Source organism: Ptiloglossa arizonensis, chromosome 8, assembly GCF_051014685.1.
Source record: "Ptiloglossa arizonensis isolate GNS036 chromosome 8, iyPtiAriz1_principal, whole genome shotgun sequence".
Taxonomy (NCBI): domain Eukaryota; kingdom Metazoa; phylum Arthropoda; class Insecta; order Hymenoptera; family Colletidae; genus Ptiloglossa; species Ptiloglossa arizonensis.
In genome coordinates, this window is record NC_135055.1 from 2,936,599 (window position 1) to 2,957,037 (window position 20,439).

At 40.3% G+C, this 20,439-nt stretch overlaps 1 protein-coding gene and 1 long non-coding RNA gene across 5 annotated transcripts in view; one reads left to right on the plus strand and one right to left on the minus strand.

Moving 5' to 3' along the window:
* Positions 1–20,439, minus strand: part of Mxd (MAX dimerization protein) — a 306,376-nt gene that overhangs the window by 10,745 nt on the left and 275,192 nt on the right. The window lies entirely within an intron of this gene.
* LOC143150771 (uncharacterized) lies at positions 2,379–2,749 on the plus strand. The gene is made up of 2 exons (XR_012993178.1): positions 2,379–2,477; positions 2,547–2,749. It is a non-coding gene; the product is annotated as an uncharacterized LOC143150771 (long non-coding RNA).

Consider the following 20,439-nt stretch of genomic DNA (forward strand, 5'->3'; position numbering starts at 1 on the left):
GTGTCTCCCTCCCTTCTCTCGTGGCTTTAGACTTGGCCAAACAAACGCACGACTATTGCGTCACGGCGTTAAGGAGTGCCTCCAGTTGTTTACAATTATTTTTGTCGCCGCTAGAGCGCGCGTCCCCGTCGTTGCGAAGCGCCGCTCTAAAGATAGCGGATCCGCCATTGATCTGGCACGATGCATTTTCGTGAAATTCTTGGGATTTCACCCTTCGAGAGTTGCATAGACACCCTCTGTGAAAGGTAACGGGTACGTACCGGGACCGTGTATATATGTCTACGAAAAGTGGGCGGTCGTTTCTCGGGAACGTATATATACGTCTATGAAAAGTAGGCGGTCATTTACCGGGAATGTATATATACGTCCGCGAAAAGTGGGCGGTCGTTTACCGAAAATGTACGTACCTATACGTCTAAGAAAAGTGGGCGGTCGTTTACCGAGAACGTACGTACATATACGTCTAAGAAAACTAGCCGGTCGTTTATCGAAATCGTACGCACATATCCGTCTAAGAAAAGTGGGCGGTCGTTTAGCGAAAACGTACGTACATATACGTCTAAGAAAAGTGGGCAGTGGTTTACCGAAAACGTACGTATATATCCCTCTAAGAAAAGTGGGCGGTCGTTTACCGAAAACGTACGTACATATACGTCTAAGTGGGCGGTCGTTTACCGAGAACGTACGTACATATATGTCTAAGAAAAGTGGGCGGTGGTTTACCGAAAACGTACGTACATATCCGTCTAAGAAAAGTGGGCGGTCGTTTATCGAAAACGTACATACATATACGTCGAAGAAAAGTGGGCGGTCGTTTATCGAAAACGTACGTACATATCCATCTAAGAAAAGTGGGCGGTCGTTTAGCGAAAACGTACGTACATATACGTCTAAGTGGGCGGTCGTTTACCGAGAACGTACGTACATATACGTCTAAGAAAAGTGGGCGGTCGTTTACCGAAAATGTACGTACATATACGTCTAAGAAAAGTGGGCGGTCGTTCACCGAAACGTATGTATACGTTCTCGAAAGGTAAAGTGTGTTTCGTACGAATGATCGGTTATATTTTACGGTTCTTTCAAGACGAATTTCTTTTTTTTTATATCTATACGTTTCTCAATCGACGCTAAAGTTAATTAGACTCGAATCGTTATGTAATAATTCCAAGTTTCACGATACGATGTTAAATGCTATCTTCCATTTGGTATTTACGAATACGTTCGAGATAAATCGTTATTTTCTCCGACATCCTTAAATTCTTCATACTATCGCTGGGTATCTGATTTTCCTCGACGCGCACTTAAATCAACGTAAACGATCGGAAAAGCACTTCCCACGGTTTATAGAAGAGGGAGCGCGCAGCGATAGTCCAAACACGTATTAACTCTTTCCCATTTTGACTAATTTATAGGTTGGTAGATCGCCAGGTCCGAAGGTGCGTTCGCGTCTGACATTTATCCCGCGATTTTTCCCCTTGTTGGTATGTATCGAGAGAGAAATGTCATCCGCGAGCGAATGAAAGTTATCCTAAGATAGATATCGCAATAATGTGTAACAAATCTCTGTACTCTCTCGCTGCGCGAAAGATGCACGAGCTTGTCAACGTTCCACTTCTGTTGCAATACTTCGCGGGGTTACAGAGTCGGAATGGAAATGAAACAAAAAATGGTACTCTTTCATTATACAACTCTTGTTACGCAACCGTGTGATGCAACGAATTCTTTTTCTTGGATAAAAGCAGACATTTTTAAATTCCACGGTCTGTTCGCATAGCAAATGTTCCATTTTACCTATTCTTTTAGGGGACTTATTGTTAGCGGTACAAAAGTGTACTACTGTAACGTCGGATGTCATGTGACTGTAATCTTGCCGTTACATTATATCAGAAGCGCATAATTTATTTTAACGTTATAAAACGACGTGAAAAAATCTTGTATATTTTGTTTTTCAGTTACGTGTGCTATAATACAAGAGAGATGTATTATACGTAGAAATTTTATTGCTAAATAATTCGATACTGAAAGTGTCTATAGAAACGTTTATTGTAAATTATAATTAATGTACGACCAATTTAAGAACAAAATGTGCATCGTACCGATTCTATTTTAAACGAAATTTATAATGCCACGAAGAAACAGATACACAGCCCCGTTCGAAGAAGTATTGGCAACCACTGTTAAAAAAATATTATTTTTAGAATTTATAATTTTTCTGGTTTCCTAAACTTTGGTGATTTTCCGTTCAAGGTCACCCGAACGTCGATACGTCCCACACGATTGGATTCAAGCTCACGTCAGCTTTCACAGTACAGCGATAAAAATACACCACTACGGTTAAAACGACAAATTCAATCGACGACCTCAGAATTATAATTGAAGATTTTCAAATGCAGACTACACGATTCAGCGTATCAATTCGAAGGAAAAATTATTCGATTTAACAACGCTCTCGAAGACGAGCGATTGCGAAATACACCGTACGTATGTATTACAACATGGTACAATAGTTAAAAGCAAAAAAAAAAAATAAAAAAAAAATAAAATAGAAAACTCGAGAAAAATGAAGGAAGAACTCGACGGAAACGCTGCCGTGACTGATTTCGTCCCGACCAAATTTTTACTTCTTTTGCCCGCGGACAATGAGCAGCAAGAGAGAAAGGATTCTCCCAGAGACAAGAAGAGCCGGAGGCCGAGACGAAAGACGACGAAAAAGAGTTTCGCGGACTTAACAGAACGGGCCAGACTCTAGAACGAGATGCGACGGCATTGAAAGGCGACGTTAAAGCGAAATTAACCGTGATCCGTAGCCGAGGTTGCCTCCGTCTCTGTGTAATTAATCGGCCGGTTCGTGAAGTTTAATTGTTGGCGGGCAAGGTACACGGCGATTCTCGATTTTGACTAAGTCCCCTCCCCCTTTCGCCCTTCGATGGCCGGCTTCTCGGTTCATCGAGACGAGTATTCGTCGATTCTGTTCGTTGCAGCGGATGCAAACAACCCGGGGATAAGTCCTTTCATGGGAATCGGCGAATAGATTGTCTGTTGAAGTTTCGATCGAATAATGTACGGTGTATTGCTCATTTTTACGTACAAGATGGACCGTGTGAAGTCAATCGTGTGATCGTGTGCGTTGACAACATCAACGATGCGATCGATTTGGTAACGCTGGAATAATTAAGCAGAAAATAACCATCTCGAGGATTTCTTCTAAAATGTAACGAAAATTTAAGTACGTATTTTCGGGACTGACCTTCCTTGAGATTGTGACATAATTCGTCGACCTTGTCTTAAAATTGGACACCTTACGAAGTGGAGAATACAGTGTTTCGGTTAAAAGAACGACGTTGATCTTGAAACGTCATTACCTTGGAAGGGACACGTATCGATCAAAATGACTGTATTCTGTTATTTTCGCAAATTTCACAGATATTGGCAACGCGTTATTCTATACATTCCGGTGTATTGTAAATGTTGTTCGAAACGAACGAAAGGAATTTTTTGATAAGGGACCAAGGCTAGAAGTAAATAGTCGCATTACGTAAGAGAAATTATTTTTACCCGTAAGGACTGTTGGAGTTCTGTGCCTATTATTCCCGTCTCAGATATTATTATCTCCGCAACGTGAATACAATGTTGTTTCTCGACACGTAGCTTCAAATATTTACGCAACAGCTATGCTTCGTTCACCAAGCTTCTTCGTGGTAAGAATATAAAAGAATGTGAAAATATTCAAATATTTCGCGTCCACCGTTTTCATATTTATGGCACACACTATAAAGGGCGCGAGTTAAACGTGTCGTCGTATCGCTTAAGTTCTCCGCGCCGTCTACCATCGATATTTTTATGGGCAATAACATCGAAGCATCGCAAAACTTGATCGAACTATCGGTGTAACACAGAGGGTGCTCGTTCCGCGACGTCGTTTCAGGCCACTGAATTTATTTCGCGTAAAAACTTGGCGAGGAGTAATTAAACGCTGACGCTAATTAATTGCTTTCGTCGATCAGTCGTTTCTCGCGCCTAACCTGCGTTAAAAGTTCAGCACAGGATAGTCGACCAGAAATAAACCATCTAAGACCTGTAAACAGTGTTAAAGTGTTCTAGAAAATTCCACTGCGAAAAACCACTGGATATAAAAGAAAAATTAAGTATACATACATATATATATATATATATCTCCAAATCTTTTCTACGTCGTCGATTATGAAAGAACCATCTATTCGAAATCGTGTAACATTAATACACAATTACACAAAAACGATCGAACCATCCTGTATACTGTATACATTGGTTCATCGATGTTACATAACGAACGACCATTGTTTAACCCTTTAGTTACTATGCACTCCAACCGAACAGTAAAACCTGTATAAAGCACACCTAGCGAAGAAATCATTTTTAGAAAATAATAGTAAAACGAGAGATAAAAATTGTTCGTAAATTGTGGATCGGTTGTGTGTCTTGTTTGTATCAACCGAAACACACGTCAGCTTCGTACGGATAAGTTCTATTCTTACGAAGTAAGTTCTATTCTATTCTTCTTCTAGAAGAACTAAATACAACAGATTATATCTCCGGAGCATTCTTCGTACAGCGAGTAATCTGTACATAATTCGCATATACGTAGCAAAATCTGACACCCTGTACGCTACGTTAGCAAATGGGAAGCTGCTTCTTCACGGTGTACATCGTATACAGCGCTCGTAGCTAACGGATCACAGTTTAATGGTTCGATTCTCTTCGCAGTATGTTCCCTAATTAGTTAAATTCATCGGGGCTTCACCGCGTAACGACCGACTTTGGCGAGGTAAATTTTGGAGAGCGAACGTACAACGTGCGCGAACGGTATTAAATAACCGTACATTCTTAATGACACCCATACTGCCACGACCGGTGGTGGTTCACTTCGTAATGATTTTATTATCAGACGAAGTCACGTCGAATTTCGACACGGAGCCAACCTCCCGGCGAATTCAGATACATCTCAACCGTTTCAGTCCCGTATAATCAATTTCATAAGTTCCCCTATTTCCTCGACCATCGATTTTTCTGAGATACATACCAGGAGCAAGCTTAATATATTGAAATCTATCGAGAGTCATTCTCGAAAAAGACCTTCGTCTCGGTGAGACGACTCTCGAGGTGAATTTCTTCCTGATTCACGTCCTTGATATTTTTTTTTTAACTTGTCCATCAGGGAGAACCCTACAAGTCTGTTCATGTGCTGACAGCGAGCAAATTGAAAAAAATTTGTACCTAGTTACACGGGGTTAACACTAAATTTACCAACCGGTAAAAATTACTGGTTTCAACAACTTTTACGAAGGAATTTAGTTTAAATTCCATAGCAGATTTTCAAAAGACGTTACAATATTTTTTAGTCTATAGATATAATCAATTTCATAAGTCTTTCTTTTTTCATAATCATGTAATGGTTATTGGTAAGGAAATAATTTTCTCGAGACACGTATGAGGAACACCTTAACCGTTCGAGTCTCAAGAGATATTGAGAAAACATTGTTAAAGAATCTCGAACGAGTTTTGTATTCCCAGCTCTAATGTAAATTATGATAGTTTACTGTTAATACAGTTCAACGACGTCCAAATTCGAGTTACGATATTGGCTCGGGTATTAATAAAATTTCAGGAAGCTGATCGCCACAATGTGTCGATGTACTTTAAAAACGTATGTTTTTCACGAAACTACATTTTACGACACATTTCAATTCTGTCGATATAGTTCTTAACTTAAATATACTGCAAGAATAATATAGTTGTAAAAGTACATCACGAAAAAATGCATGCCTCGGCTGGTACAATTACGTTCCTTTATTAACGAACTTACTTAATAATTTAATCTTCGTTTCATTTGTTAATGAAATACATTTAGTAAAAATAAGTGTGAAGCTCCTTAAGGTATGAGACTCGAGTGAAACGTTAAAATAAAAACGATTTTCGACCATTTTTTTACAACGCTAATAATGGAAATTTGAGAAAAATTCCACAATCGCGTATTATCATTAATTTCATGTATTTCTTTAAACAGGATTTAGGTTCATCGCGCGAAAAAAAATTCCATTTGAACTTTCATACTGGATCAACGTAAAAAAAATGCTAAGATTTATTACTTGGCAAAAGGTCGATAAATTCTAACAGAATGAAAATGTATACTTTGAAATGTTAAAGAATACACATGAAAAATGAGAAAAGGTTTCATCGAAGTTTCACGCTAGAAATGAACTGCCGAAAATCACTTTTATCTTAACATTTTACAAATCCCCTCTTAACCGTTTGAGTCCCAGGGAGTATTTAAAAACACTGTCGAAGAATCCCGACCAGCGCAACCGCGGTTTCTCTAAACGAGTACAAGAAGACCCAAGTAGCAAGATAGCACTTCGTTTATTTTACGTCGATAAATCCCAAGCGGCGCGATAGCGCTTCGTTTATTTTATAATCAGCCGCATGGTTTTAAATGCACATATGATCTACAAGGAAAGAGTTGAGAGTAAAGCAACGAATCGCTTAGATTTTATTTCGAATATTATTTTCGAAACTGAGCGCGAGTGGATGAACGAAAAGAAAGCACTCTGTTACGTAAAGGAAAATATTGGGTTGTTCGGAAAGTCATTTCGTTTTTTTTTTTTTTTTGGGTGAAAATGAAACACGATTTTTTCAGAGTGTACAAACATTTTATTAACTTACATATTCTCCATTTTGGAAAACGAAATAACTTTCCGAACAACCCAATAGGTTTGGTTTGGTAGAGTTGCCACAACGAAACTTGAGACAATTCCGTAGCACCAAAAGTGCAATAAAAAGGTCACATTTAATTTGTGTGCAATGTGAAAAAGGAATTCATCCGATATCGATAAACACCGAAGTTACAAATTACAAGTGTTGCTCTCCATTTAAATTGTTCGTTCGTAACGCAAAAATACTTTTAATTTGCAATTCGTTATTTTGCGAAATACGTCTGTATTATCACATACGCGTACTGTAAGTTAATAAATATTTCAAGTTTTGTTCGATAAAAATTATCGAGATGACGACGATGAAATACAAAATGTTTTATTTTGTAACGTATTATCGCACTATTACTATATTGGGTTCTTCGAAAAGTCATTTCCTTTTTCAAAATGGAGAATATATAATTTAATAAAATATTTATACACTCTGAAAAAGTCGTATTACATTTTCACCAAAAAAAAAAAACGACTTTTCGAACAACTCAATAGTATTGTACCTATTGTACAATGATACAATGATACAATGATACATGTAATGAAATGTATCGTTTACATTCAAAGGAGTTGTGCGATGTGTACTTGCGTCGGTAAATCTGAGCCCGTGAATTCTACGGTCGGTGACGCAACGTCAGTTGTCCAGAACGCGCGAAATGTGTTTGGTGTTCACGACGTAAAATCCGAGCAGCGCGATCGCGCTCTCGGTACTCGAACGGTTAATAACACACGGTGAAATCAAGGAATTTAATACGAGCCGAGAGCATCAGCAGCCGGCTTAACGCCATTGACTGCGGTTACCCGTTGGGACTTTTAGTAGCTCCACGAGCGATTTGAAGCGTGAATCAGAACGCAATCTCCGCCATTGGTAACAGCAACAGTGTTCTCCACGGCGTGGTCCCAGCGGGGCCATCGAGAGCCGCAATGAAATGTTTATAATGGCGCAAATACACGCGTGCGATCCGAATGAAATCCCAAACTCGTTTGTATGCAAATTCGAGACCGGCTCCCAGCCGATCTCTAATGCCTCCTTCCCGCGTCTTTCGCCCCGTGGTTCTTTCTCCACCCTTTTGTATCACCCTACCACCCCCGTTGGCCACCATCTCGCTCTATCCACCACCACCACCACCACCACCGTGCCTTTCCAGCCCCTCGCGTGCACTTCCCGGTAATTAAGCGTCGCTAAGAGGCATCGCGTTTTAGCGTTCTTACCTGAAGCTTTCGGCCTTAATTGTTGTTTATCGATCGACCGATTCCCGGGCGCGATTTTTTTTTCTTTTTCTTTTCTTTTTTTTTTCTCTCTCTCGTTGCTCGACGCTCTAGCCAGCTGGGGCGCGCACGCTCGACGTTCGTGTAATATTACAGAACCCGTTCGTACGGTGAAACAAGCACTGGAAAAGAAAATCGGAAATCGAAGCGCGATAGAGTGAACGTTCCACCGTCGTGTTACGATCGCGATTTAAGGACGCGTTTCCGGCGTTGTTTTGGAATCGGGGTGGAAAAATGACACTCGAGTCGGGTGGCGTGGTGGTGGAACCTCGATCGGTGGAAAATTTCGCGAAAAGTGGCTCGCACCGGGGCTTGAATTTTCACGTTTAGGCGATTTTATCGGAACGTTTATCGAAATAGTCGTGAAACGTACGTTTTCGTCGTCGGTTCTCGGTATTCGAAATTCCTGGGTTTGAAAGTTTATCGACGTTCTATGTAGGTTTTATCCACGATTCGGCGATAATGTTGATCAAATTTTGCGAATAATTGTCCGCGATACGGGATATTGATGTTCGATTTTTCAATTAATTCCAGCTTTGTGCGTGTGTGTTGTTTGCAGTTACAGACCAGTTCTCTCAAAGCACTTACGCGAAGCTTGCGATTTGATTGATATTTTCGGTACACGTTTTCGGGGGTAATTCGTGGTCAATAATTATTTTACATATTTACACAATTCGCGGAGGTAATATCCGTTAATTGGCGAGCCGAGAAATTTCTACAAATTCTCGTACGATCCGTTGTGTTTTCCGTAGCGAGTTATTTGATCGTTGATTCGAGGGTTTGTTTCGAAGTGGATTCGGTAACCACTTGTCACTCGTGACGAAAAATTTCTACCCCAGGAAATTGACATTTTCAAACGAATGGATCGAAGCGACCGGACAACTTTCGTCGAACTTTCGTAGATTTCGATCAGTTTTGGAAAAATTCGAAAAACCTGGTTTCCAGGTCACCGATCGCGTCAACGAGTTTTTCCACGAAGCCTCCGCGAGATCTCGCGTCGTATATTTTCCGCTTTCGGAAAGAGCGGAGCAGCTTAGTCCCGGGGTATCTAGTTTTACTACCGTCGGCAAATTGCGTTTCGTATCAGCTCCGAATTGCGGATTTGCGAAGTAGACGCGAATAAGAAGGGGACGTAAATGGGGGAAAGAAGAGCGTCGGAGTGAAATACCGAAACGGTCCCGCAAACAAACTGTTTGTCACCGAATGCACGAAGAATTCATTCCATTCAACATTAGCGGGGATTTAGGGGAAGCAGTATCGCCGTTACGATCAATTACGTAACCAATAATTCAAGTCCATGATTTGAAGTCCAGAATGAACAATAATTTCCCAAAAATTTGAATAGCGGAACAGCTTTGCAACGGTAAAGATACTTATTGAAAAATACAACGAACCGATCGATTACGAAACCAGCTTCTGTGAATTCAGCAGTGCAATATGAAAAATTAATAAAGCACAGTATATGGACTGCAATTTTAAATTTGACACGTTGGAAATTATTGACAGGAGAAACAATTACATTTCAGTACCGTTAGAATAATTTCATGTTTGTTAGTTTTTACCGAAACGACAATATATTTTTCGTATTAATTGTAATCGGAGTCAGTGGAGGAAACAAGTCGACCAGAAATGAACACGTGTAAGTGGAGACCATTTAAAAATGCATTTCACGAAACGAACGGTCTGCGATAACTTTTCGTCGTGTTCTTTGTTTATTTCGTTTCTACAGTCCGGTTCCATTGTTATGTAAGAACACTTTGCATATTTGTATTCGATCGATTCTCGAAACAGATTCTTGCCTCGCGCGGGAGACAAATTGCCTCAGAACTCGGAAAACTTTAACACCCGCGTCTCTCTCCAAGGGAGAATTATGCGATACTTCGATTCAAAACACGTTTCTCCGTTAGACCGTAAAAAACTAGAACAAACATGTTTGTCACGTGTTGCAGACACTGCGCAAACCAATTCCAGCTTCAAAGAGATTTAACATTATTTTTCCGTGCGTGGTGTGCGTTACAAAAACAAACACGGTTCGGACAATTTTTTCTTTTTTTTTTCCCCCCTCGCCGCGTCATTGAACGTCTGTCAAATTTTCCGCCGTAATTGTTTCGGGGAAAATATTTCCACGGAACGGTATTACGTCACATACTTCGCGTAAAAATAAATGGAAACCGTGGATTGAAATTTTTTCATGCCGGGCTTCGTGCACGAGGAAATCGATTTTCTATACGCGCGTGTACAATTTAATACGACTCGTTTCGCGTACGTGTCGCATTACTTACCGTTTCTACTTCTCGAGTAGAAACAGCGAGCAACGATCAGACAGGCCACTCGATTCGTAACAAAACCGTAGGCGTGTCCCGTGAATTTTCAAACTCGATTTACTCCTCGAACGGATACCAATACGAAGAAAAAAATGTTCTTCCACAAGTTTCACAACGAAGAAATCACCCACTGTCCGTACGTACGATGAATTTTCTCCCGAACATTGTAAATAGACATTTCTACGCAATACTCGACGGTACTCGAATCAAAGTCCCGCGTATCGTTCAATAATTTCCTCCGTAAGACGTTTATACGAGGAAGTGGTCGTAAATCGTGCCGTAACAGAGATTGTGATAAATATTAGAAATCGCGTGAATTTCACAGACAGTCTGTAATCATCCGTATCCCCTGCTATACTCCGAAACAACCGACCGAGCAGACTAAACGTCGTCGTCGTCGTCTAAATCTAGCGATACTTTCGCGTGACCGGAGTCCAACGCAGAGCTACGTTTCCCAGGTATAGCGTTGTCAGACGTCGATGGCAGGAAATTTGCCTATAAAACGCAGGTATATACATGGTCTAAATCACACCGTCTACGCCAACAGCGACGGCCACGTGTGCGTTACCACGGGTTCGTGTTCGTCGTGCGCACGCACACCACTGTCTATGAGCCATATTGGTGACGCGTGCGGCGCTAAGTTATTCTGGAGATTGGCACAGATCCAAAGATCTCTACTTCCATACTTCCTTCGACACACGTACGCATATGCTCTTCCTGTTTTTCTCTACGTCGAGCTTCCTACCAACGCGTTCGTTCGTTCGCCGCTCTTCCCCGATTTTCGGCTACCACCGTTCATGACTCTTCCTGTGATTTCGCTCTTGATTTCTGTCACACTTTTTCCACGGACGTCGAACGTCTCTATTCTTCGGTCTTTTCCGGCGGTTTCTCCGACGTGTCTTCGGGTCACCTTTTCTTACGAGTTCGGCTTCACCTCGTCTTTTCACCATTCCTGTTCACAATCTGCTTTCTGACTTTTCTCCCCCCCACCCCACTGTTTACGACTTTTTGCTTGTTTCTTATTCCTGGATCGTGAGTACTCCATGAAAATTATAAAAAAAAATTTTTATTTTCATAACCAGACGATCCACCGTAGAAAAGAAGTCATTACCTGGACGAAGTTTACGAACAGTTATCCGGGAGGCAATATATTTTTAAGAATTCGTCCATTTCTTCCATCGTGGAAAAGTATCATTACCTGGACGAAATTTACGAACAGTTATCCGGGAGGCGATATATTTTTAAGAATTCGTGCATTTCTTCCATCGTGGAAAAGTATCATTACCTGGACGAAATTTACGAACAGTTAACCGGGAGGCGATGTATTTTTGACAATTCGTGCATTTCTTCCATGGTGGAAAAGTATCATTACCTGGACGAAATTTACGAACAGTTATCCGGGAGGTGATGTATTTTTAAGAATTCGTGCATTTCTTTCACCGTGGAAAAATATTATCCGGACGAAATTTAGGAACAGTTATCCGGGAGGCGATGTAATTTTGACAATTCGTGCATTTCTTCCACCGTGGAAAAATATTATCTGGACGAAATTTACGAACAGTTATCCGGGAGGCGATGTATTTTTAAGAATTCGTGCATTTCTTTCACCGTGAAAAAATATTATCCGGACGAAATTTAGGAACAGTTATCCGGGAGGTGATGTATTTTGGACAATTCGTGCATTTCTTTCACCGTGGAAAAATATTATCCGGACGAAATTTACGAACAGTTATCCGGGAGGCAATATATTTTTAAGAATTCGGACATTTCTTCCATCGTGGAAAAGTATCATTACCAGGTTGAAATTTACGAACAGTTATCCGGGAGGCGATGTATTTTTGACAATTCGTGCATTTCTTCCGTCGTGGAAAAATATCATTATCTGAACGAAATTTACGAACAGTTATCCGGGAGGTGATGTATTTTTGACAATTCGTGCATTTCTTCCACCGTGGAAAAATATTATCTGAACGAAATTTACGAACAGTTATCCGGGAGGCGATATATTTTTAAGAATTCGTGCATTTCTTCCACCGTGGAAAAGTATCATTATCTGAACGAAATTTACGAACAGTTATCCGGGAGGTGATGTATTTTGGACAATTCGTGCATTTCTTTCACCGTGGAAAAATATTATCCGGACGAAATTTACGAACAGTTATCCGGGAGGCAATATATTTTTAAGTATTCGTGCATTTCTTCCATCGTGGAAAAGTATCATTACCTGGACGAAATTTAGGAACAGTTATCCGGGAGGCGATATATTTTTAAGAATTTGTGTATTTCTTCCACCGTGGAAAAGTATCATTACCTGGACGAAATTTACGAACAGTTAACCGGGAGGCGATGTATTTTTGACAATTCGTGCATTTCTTCCATGGTGGAAAAGTATCATTACCTGGACGAAATTTACGAACAGTTATCCGGGAGGCGATGTAATTTTGACAATTCGTGCATTTCTTCCACCGTGGAAAAATATTATCTGGACGAAATTTACGAACAGTTATCCGGGAGGCGATGTATTTTTGACATTCGTGCATTTTTTTCACCGTGGAAAAATATTATCCAGACGAAATTTAGGAACAGTTATCCGAGAGGCGATGTATTTTTAAAAATTTATGAATTTCTTCCATCGTGGAAAAGTATCATTACCTGGACGAAATTTACAAACAGTTATCCGGGAGGCGATGTATTTTTGATATTCGTGCATTTTTTTCACCGTGGAAAAATATTATCCAGACGAAATTTAAGAACAGTTATCCGAGAGGCGATGTATTTTTAAAAATTTATGAATTTCTTCCATCGTGGAAAAGTATCATTACCTGGACGAAATTTAGGAACAGTTATCCGGGAGGCAATATATTTTTAAGAATTCGGGCATTTCTTCCATCGTGGAAAAGTATCATTACCTGGACGAAATTTACAAACAGTTATCCGGGAGGCGATGTATTTTTGACAATTCGTGCATTTCTTCCACCGTGGAAAAATATTATGTGGACGAAATTTACGAACAGTTATCCGGGAGGCGATATATTTTTGACAATTCCTGCATTTCTTCCGTTATTCGTTTTCCGGTTCGTGTTGTCTCTATTTTCGTCTGTTTGCTTTAAACAGTGCCATTTAGCTCGACGAAACTCGGGTCCAAAGCGGTAGGCGTCAACGCGCGTTGAACAGACCAGACTGATGCTCGAGAACAGTCGCAATACGAGCCGAAATGTAAATACCTGTGATACCTGTGATGTAGTCAGTTTTCCGCGATACTGCTGTTGGGGAAGTAAACTCTAATCCTTTTAATTTTATACTTTTATGTATAATTTTATATTATAAATTTATTATATTTTGTAATGGATAACAGTTTCAAAATTATATTGCTGGAATATGTCTGATACATCGTCCAATGTACGAAGCGATTTGCCTCCGTAATCAGAATTTCCAAAAACTTGTTATCAAAGGTGACAAAAAATAGATCCAATGTTCTTGGATATCGCTTAAATTATTCAAAACGGACGCTTTTATTCCATGATGTTCAGAATACTTTTAAACTGTTTTTCTCAAACACTAAATTGGCGTGTTTTTTACTTTCTGTCAAATCCATGATTGTTGTGTCGTACCTTCCTATTCATTATTCTTGTTTATAATCATACGCTTTACACACTTTGCGATTGACAGACCTAACCCAGACCTAACCCAAACACGTCACTATCACTGAATTCGTTACCATTGCTTTCATTTAACCCTTTGCACTCGAGACTTCTTTGCTATCAGAAACCGACGCCTGGAGAAAATTTTTTAAGTCGTAAAATTAATCTGGAATGAAACATTTTTATATACTTCGCATACATGCGTTTACACTCTAAAAGAACGTAATATTTAAATTCCAATTTGAATTCCAAACCACGAAGTTATCCCGGATCGAAAATAGTACATTGAATTAGGTGGCGACCGAGGATCTCCTCTCGAGTCCAAAGGGTTGAAGATCTTCATTTTTCTTCAATTTCAATCTTCATTTCTATTTTATCTTTAACTTTATAGCAATTATTCGAACAGTTAATCTTCTTGTACGTCACGAAATCGACGTTGAATTCTCATCGACAACGGTATCAGATTCAATTCAGTCGAATGATACATAAAAAAAACTACTGAACAGATTTTCAAAAATGAAATATCTCCCAAAAAAAAATTCGACCAGACTCCCGTTGTTCGAAGTTATTCGAAGCATTCACGATTCTGATCGTAAATCAGCCACACCTTGGTCTCAACCATACACGAGGTTTGTATCGTATCGACCCTGCAAGAAACGTCAACAAATGTGTAACTTTGTTTCGATATCTGTTATCCAAGTGTCGTTACATCTGTGTCGTCAATGTCCATCGCTTTCGTTTAACACTTTTGTATTTTACATTTTGTAGGGGTTTCTTAAATTTCAATAACTGAACTGCTTTGTAACACCAATTACAAGAATCGACTGGCTCGTGATATTCACGTTTGGTCGAAAATCTTCACCACGAGTCAAATTCGTGAAAATACGGGAGGGAAGATTTCAAATCGGTTTCTTCTCGTCGTTTCCTCGCGACGGTTCAACTTTCTTGTTTACCGGGGTCCTCGATTATGGAAACTGGGCAACACGAAGTTCTTTGTACCGAGTGTGCAAGTTCCAGCAACGAGAGAACACGTGAACGAAGCGAGCACTCAGGACACAAACTGATGGCTGACCTTGCTGGCCAATTTCCTCCGATTGACCGCTAATAATGGTCCGTCGTCGTGCACAAGCGGTTTCGAGTAAGGATTTATATTGAACACGGTTGCGATCAGAGGAAGTGATTAACCGGAAACCTGACCGCGAAACAGTTCGCCACGGACTTACCCGTAACGACTGAAGTTTCGCGATAAAACCATGCGGGGAATAAATTGAATATTACCGGCAATTTAGAGCGGAATTTCTATTGGCGTCGTAAAGTGGGCGCTGTTATGCAGCAGATAGTTGGATAACACTTAATTGTTTCGAAAACGTTCAGAAATAGTTGAATTCCCTTCTAGATATTTCGAATCCGCTACATTCCCCGTATCATTATTTCTGCGAATCACAGCTTCGAAACTATCGTCTTCGAAGTACACGTATATATCTATTCTTCGTTTTTCCATCTTACCTAAAATATATTTACCTAGCACGTTTAATTTAACGCTCTCTTTCAGCTTTTCGTTAAGAAAAATTCGGAAAAGAGCGAATAATCGAAACGAACGTATAAAATTTGTAGTTTCATACTTTCGTAGAGATTGTCCGTCCCAATTAGCCCAAGGTTCAACCGTGCTTGAAAAATTCAATCTCCAGAATATTTCAATTATTACTGGAACGATTCGAGAAACTGTCAGCCCCTGCTTCGAGAATAAAATCTGAGAAACAATTCAGATTTCCTACTGTCCCGACTGGCATGCTCGCGACGGGATCTCATTCACATAAATACGTTCGGAGAACGAACGAGCCAGGACCGTAAATTCACCGGGAACGGGGCTCCGTGCGATTTCCTGGCGATACAAGTTGGCCGAACTCTGTGCTAAAAGCCAATCTCCAGCCGGGTGTGATTAGCGTGACCGTCCTCGTCGTCGTCGTCGTCTTCGTCATCGTCAATTGAGCAGCCGCAACCTGGATAGGAGGGCGGTGGAGATGGGTAGGTGGGGTTGGAGCCGAACTTCCGAGATAGATAATACCCGGGGATGTTCAAGTTGGAAGACCGAGTCTCCTTCTCTCTCTCTCTCTCTCCCCGAGGCCCCCATACCCCCTCCCTTTTCTCTTTCTCCACCTTCTCGAAACTACCACCACGAACACAACGGGACGGAGGGTAAGCCGCGTGGATGTGTTTGTAATTCTACTTTCCGCATGATTCAATTTATTTCCGTGGCGCCTCGGCTCTGCCGACTGCTGGAAGTCCATCGAAAACGTACGTAGCCCCGGAAAAAGGGCTGCGAGACCCGGGTCCCGGGCGTAAAACAAATAAAAGGGTGAAGCTAGAGAGAGAGAGAGAGTGAGAGAGAAAAAAAAAAAGGAAGAATAAAGAAAAAGGAAAGGCTCGTGTATTTACGGGGTCACGGAAACTCTCTTTTCTCCTCGATTCACCTCGATTTGCGATAATGAGCTTCGAAACTCTTTTAACCGGGGCAGTATATTTACCGGCGGGCTCGCGGCGAACGAAGAACACTCCGGTAGGACAACCGTGAAATTCTATTTCCTTCCGGTGATCGGTCCTGGGTTTTCGTCCTAACGAAAATTCGTCGTACCCGCGAGAACGCGCACGGAACGATCAGGGAAGTAAGAACGTAAATGATGTTTACCGATGTTTTATAAATACAGGGAGTCCCGTAATATGGTATTCGTGTGGACCTGAGAGAGCTCGAAACGGTACAATAGTTGAAAAATCGATAAAATTACTTTGCGTAAACGTGTGTATGTTTCCGTTTGACCTTGCTTTCAAGTTTGAGCGAGTTTCGTGGTGTTGTAGGTGAAGGTGTGTTCATAAGTAATGATCGGTGTCTCGTGTACAGAAACTTCTCGTTAAAAGTCTGGACTTTTACTTCGATAAAAGTGAATTATATTTCGATCATCGTGGAGTGTCTATAAAACTTTCTTCACCATTCGATGTATTATATATTATATAGTGGAATATGAACGATGCTAAACTTGCAGAAGTGCAAACCAAGTGTCGATGTACAATTTTACTTGTATAGTAATTTCATATTTATTGTCCACAGAACAGCCATTGACGACACTGAAATACTCTGCCGGAGGATTGAACGAGGTTTCTAAGTGAATCTTAGTAACACCTGGTTGTGTCGAAAGGATAAGAAGATTAATGATAAAGCGGTTACAGGTTTGAATCGAGATGCAATGTCATTTTGAACATCTGCAGTGAAGGTAAGCAGACACAGATTATTATACAAAAGTCGTTGTATATCTATAAGAAGGTTAAATAATACGTGCGTTTTTATGAATTTACCGTACCAATTTTGAATACTACAATTTTAAATTGGGCCCAATACGTGACCTCAAAGTTTTATAATTTGGACCGTGAATCTCTTTAAGTATGATTTCCTCTTTTGCATCTTATGGTTTTACCTATTTTGAGAAAGAAAGAGCTCGTGCGTACTAGTATGTTTACATTTTCTGACCTTAAAACGCAACTGTGGATAGAGCAAGAAGACGAGAGACAGAGTAGGAGTTAGTCAAACATTATGGTGGGGGGTCATTCGCTCAGTGACCTTGAACGGCCAATATTTTCTGCTCCAAAAGATAGGCAGTGTACGAGGACACTATATGGGCACAATATGAAAACACAAGTCCAATAAAACACGGTAAACAGAGTTAGAAACATCACGCGATATTTCATTTTGTCGCTATATTCTTAACACAAATATTCTTAAACACATCGGTATTTACTTCTCAAACAATTTGTTTCTGTTTTCGAACAATAATGTTACCAATTTTCAACCCTATTTCATTCAATCCCGGTAAAATCTGACTCGAATCAATACGAATGAAATAAATACAAACAAGAAACAATACACCGTACGTAATAAAAAAACATGCGTTTTAATTATATTGGGTTGTTCGGAATGTCATTTCGTTTTCTTTGCTGAGAATGAAACACGATTTTTTTTAAGTGTATAAACATTTTATTCAATTATACATTCTCCATTTTGGAAAACGAAATCACTTTCCGAACAACCCGATACAATTATGCTCAGTTTAACATAAACGCTACTTATGTTTCTACCAATCGGTGAAAATGTTCAATTTCGTTGAGAAGCCACGAATTCGGCAACCCCCTTAATGATCCTAAAGCTGTGACTCGCCAAGCACTAAACCGGTGTCCAAATAATAACGCTCGCCGTCGAATTCGTTTAAAATACAGCAAAGTTCGCGAAGTTAGCTATGTTTCATCGATTTTAACACGGGCGTGAACGACGATCGATCTTTCGCGCGCGCCGCGAAACAAACGACTCGGTTGCTGCCACGAAGGATTAACAGAAATTTATGCAGCAACATCTGCCACCGGTGTCTCAACGTTCGCTTGTTCCTGATTCAATCGCGGCACGCAGCTGGGCCACGCCGAGCGTTAACATCTTCGAAGTTGGCAGACGACTTAGCATTTATCACGCGAGATTAATTAATGACAGCGGGACCAACGTAAGTGTACCTGGCAAAGCGTGGATTCTCCTCCTTACAGGCGTCTCCTCGTTCGTTCCGCCATAAACGCGTTCACTTCTGTTCGAACTGCGTTTCACTTTTCTGCGCAGCACTCTGCGTACCGATTTCGTGGACTCGATTCGTTCCAGACACTCTCCCCCGTTTCTTTTCATTTCTATTTTGCTTTTCAATGCACCGTTGAAATTAAAGGGGACACAGGTGCCGGAGCGTTTCCTTTTGTTTATCGTTGCACACGGCACGCGACGTTTGTTGCCACTCGTTTCAACGAGTGTTATTGTCGCGCAAGTTTGGCTACGATATTGCTTTCATGTTCGGTTCGTCATCGACGCATTCGCGCAGAAATTCTATCGCGAGCATGGAGTTCTCTTGATTTTTAGTAGTTTTTCTTTTTTTTTTTTAGTAAAAAGAGAAGCTGTTTACCCGGTCGATTCGAATTTTTATGTAACTATATTCGAGATTAGTTAGTAAACGAAGTTGGAAACGTATATTTATATCCGGAAACAATGTATCTTCCGGCAAGGTAATAGTCGGTTTGAAATCAACTGGTGGAGGGGGTAGTTGAATGATATGGTGGGGGGGAGGGTACAGTGACCTTCAGCGGTCGATTCACTTTGTTCGGACGTAGCAAACTCAAGAGTAGCGTTATTTCATATCGTTTTATAGATAATTCTCCGAAGCTAACATTTATTATTCACAAAGGACAAGTAATCAAGATTTCTGTCTGCATTATAACTTTCGTTAAATCATCCAGCATCGCCTGTATAATCTACAAGGATGTTTTTACTACTCTATACTTTCACCTACCACATTAATTTATTGAGGCTCATTTTAGCTTCACATTCATGGCTTTTCACTTGTCTTCCATCAATCTTGTAATATTTCCAGCAGACGAGTCTCTAAAACTATATATTTATCCACAAAAGTAATATATACATACTACTTGAAGTAATATATACGTACTATATATTTATCCACAAAAGTAATATATACATACTACTTGAAGTAATATATACGTACTATATATTTATCCACAAAAGTAATATATACATATTACTTGAAGTAATATATATGTACTATACGTACTATATATTTATCCACAAAAGTAATATATACATACTACTTGAAGTAATATATATGTACTATACGTACTATATATTTATCCACAAAAGTAATATATACATACTACTTGAAGTAATGTATACGTACTATATATTTATCCACAAAAGTAATATATACATACTACTTGAAGTAACATATATTAAAAGTAATATATATAATTATTACAGAACAATTTTTATATCTATTATTTCATATAATCATTATTCGTTGCAATTCGTATACATTATTACATACCGTTACGTTCCTCGCGTAACCATAGTTAATTTTTTAATACCACTTCGCGCATTAAACGAACACCGAAAGCATCCCTCACCTGCGCGCCCGGTCCGTGCAGGACACGCGAATAAACCATCGAATTTCCCTTCTTTCCAAGATGGCTTTAAAAATCCACTTCGTCCCGAATTTGATTACCAAACGCAACCGTGTTTTGTTTCCGTTCCATTTTCCAATTCTACGCGAATCATTCTTTCGGCCATTACCGGCTCTCCCTCCTCCCCGAAAATCGAGGCGCAGCCTTTCACCCGAACAGCCCGACGATTTTTTTTTCTTTTTTTTTTTTTTACAAATCGAACACATCCCTCCTTCTTCCACCCTCTTCAAACAATTCCGCGCATTGTTTTCAACTGCCCGACTGCTTCTCTTTCCGCGAATACCGACGGTGATCCGTATTCACGGCGTTGCTCGCGCGATGCGAGGGAAGGGTCGAGGAGGGCCCCTCCCCTCCCTGCCCCTACCCCTTTCGGTCTCGAATTATCGGCGCGGCGCGGAAGTAATGACTCGCGCGCGTCTC